Raw genomic sequence first — 3141 nt, 5'->3', positions numbered from 1 at the left:
ATTTCCAGCTCTAAAACAATGGTGTCCTTGACCCGGCGAGGTGGCTCATGCCTGTAATCCCAGCGCTTTGGGAGGCCGAGGCAGGCAGATCATGAAGTCAGGAGATCGAGACCATCCTGGCTAACATGGTGAAATCCTGTCTCTACTAAAAAATACAAAAACTTAGCTGGGTGTGGTGGCGGGTGCCTGTAGTCCCAGCTACTTGGGAGGCTAAGGCAGGCAAATGGTGTGAAACTGGGAGGCAGAGGTTGCGGTGAGCTGAGATCGTGCCACTGCACTCCAGCCTGGGTGACAGAGCGAGACTCCATCTCAAAAAAAAAAAAAAAGAATGGTGTCCTCTCAGGGAACATGCATGGAAATAACTGTGATGATGCAGTAAGGTGTGCTAACTGGCCTCAGGCAAAGTGTTTCTGGAGCAAAAAAGATGCTCAGAGGGTTTTGACCAAGCGCTGGGGAAGAAAGAATCTTTCTCTTGTTTCTTTCCTTGAAGTCCTGGATTTGATAGTTTGTTCCTTTTTATATACATTTTCAATTTTAGAACACAATTTACGCTATAAATGTTTCATGTGGCCAATATCATACAAAACATGTTGTAAGGGGTACACACTGGACACTTACTGCATGGTCTTCTCAGCCATCCCTTCTCTGGGAACTGCACCATGGTCCATCCCACCATACGTCCGTCACAGAAGTGAAGTTTTTGGAGTCATTCTGTAAATTATAACTCTACCTCATGATGAGGGACAATCACCGGATCCAAATTCAATTTGAATCTCTTTCATAGAATTCTACTACTAAGACCCACAGAAAGAGATTCATTTTCTCTGAGAACCAAAAGAGAATTCATTTTCTCTGAGACATTTGTCTAATCAGAAGACTTGGAAGTCTTACACTGCCATGTGGATTTAAGGATAAAGGAGACCAATTCAAACACAGAAGAGACCATATACCAATGGAGGAGGAGAAACAAAGGATGGAGAGAAAGTTTCAGTGACCTTGTACCCCTGGTTCTAGATACTTCTGGTAGCATTCATACTCTTAAGCCTAAGTGATTTTGGGGGAGCCTTATAATAAAGTGCCATTTTCTGCTTAGGCTAATTAGAAATGGTTTCTGCAATTTAAAAAGTATCCTAAATAACTTGCAATGGGCATCTGTTGCTTACTCCTCAGAATTCTCCCTTGACTCCCACCCGCCTGCCTTCCCCTTTTCTACTAGCATCTAGCTATTTCTTTTGGGAAACTTCTTTAACATTCTTACCTATTTTAGGCCTGACTTTACCTTCAGGTCCAGGGAGGGTCCTCATTGCCCATCTTCAAAGCCCCTTACTCTTTGCTTATAGTAATTGGTTTAAGAGCAGGCCTGTGACCGTCTCCCTTCCTTTCTTTTTAACTGGATGAGGTAAGATGTCAAGTAAGAGATTTTGGAAAAATACTCCCATTCTCTTTGGAAAGAGTGACTGGGAGAAACGTTCTCATTTCTTACAGAAAATGTTCCGTGAGGATGTGAGGTCTGGAACTCCCGCAGGTCTTTCTTTTGGGAAGGAAGCTAGAAAGAGGACAAAGTTGGCACAGAAGAAGGGCGGAGCTGAGAGCACACAGAGAAACAGACATGGTGGACTTCTGGAAGTCAACACTGTTTCTGTACATTTATTTTTTCCTTTATTTCTTTTTTTTGTTTTTTTTGGTTTAAGAAATTTGAATCAGATTTACTCTTATTTCTAATCAAAAGCATCATAACCAACAGTAATTTTTTTTTTTTTCCTAACATCTTGGGGCCTAAAATCCCTCTGGCATATGGACTATGGGTTTATAAATTTGATCACCTCTGGGCTGCTCTTTGTGCAATATTGGTCTTCTAGTGTTGCTCTTACATAGTACAGTGAGACTCCATTTGACAGGTCACGATAACAAATGAGGAATAGAATGTTAGAGATGAGAGGAGAGAATGAGATGTGCTCTTTTGATCAGGGATATCCTAATACAGTATTCTGTACTCAGGAATTGGAGTGACCTTAGAAATGTTAGTTTTTAGGACATTATTTTTTTTTGTGTGAATACTTTCAACTAATATTTTTAGATTTTTAGGCTTTCATTAAGGATTGGAAAGCTTCTGGCGAGGCGTGTTGTACGCTTGCCTCTCCTGAAGCAGGCCACCTCTCCATATATTGTTAAATGATAGTCTTTAACTTAGACAGTTATTTGTTGTAAAAAGGAGTGATAAAAATTTCTGGCAACTTGAGATCAAACTGTGCCTCTGGAGGACAGATATTCTATAATTGAGTTTGTCTTCCTAGCTAGCCAGTTGCATCTGAGAAAATATGAGAGTGAATTATGTGTTTCTTTGTTAGCACCAAGCATTGCATTTCTATTTCTCTGCTGGAGGAGTCAGAATTCTCATATTTCCTGTAAATGCAGACAAGTTAAAATTCTCTTCTCTTTCATTCTTCCTTTTCCTTCTTCTCTTTCTCCTCTTTCTTCTTTCTTCCTTTCTTATTATAATGAACTCAAAGAATATTTTTTACTGGAAACATCAATCTCTCTTTAAACTTCTCATGATAAAACCAATGAATTGACTGCAGACATATCCAGCCAAATATTTATTTATGCTTAACTCAAATTACCAGATAACTGTGAATAAAATGACAAACCTAAATTATCTGCTTACTGACTTCTCTATTTCATGTTTTAGGCATCTGGCCTAAAACTATTTTTAGATTTCCAAGCCACATGATCGTAAATATTAGCTGCCTTTTCTCTCCTTGGAAGATAATTTGGACAAACATGTTTTAACTATTTTCTAGACTGTGTGTTCTTTTATTACAGTATCCTTCTGGTGTATTAGGACCTCAACTACTTGACAAGACGTGTTCTTAGTATTACTAGTTAAAAGCAGATCTAAGCAACATTTTTTTATATAATGACATTTAGAAGTCACACTCCAGACAATAACTTTTTTATTTATCTATTTTTTTGAGGTGGAGTCTCACTCTGTCACCCAGGCTGGAGTGCAGTGGTGCCATCTCAGCTCACTGCAGCCTCTGCCTTCCATGTTTAAGCGATTCTCCTGCCTCAGCCTCCTGAGTAGCTGGGACTACAGGCATGCACCACCAAACCCAGCTAATGTTTGTATTTTTAGTAGAG

The sequence above is a fragment of the Rhinopithecus roxellana genome, chromosome 8, assembly GCF_007565055.1.
Source record: "Rhinopithecus roxellana isolate Shanxi Qingling chromosome 8, ASM756505v1, whole genome shotgun sequence".
Classification (NCBI taxonomy): domain Eukaryota; kingdom Metazoa; phylum Chordata; class Mammalia; order Primates; family Cercopithecidae; genus Rhinopithecus; species Rhinopithecus roxellana.
This window is presented reverse-complemented; position numbering follows the sequence as displayed.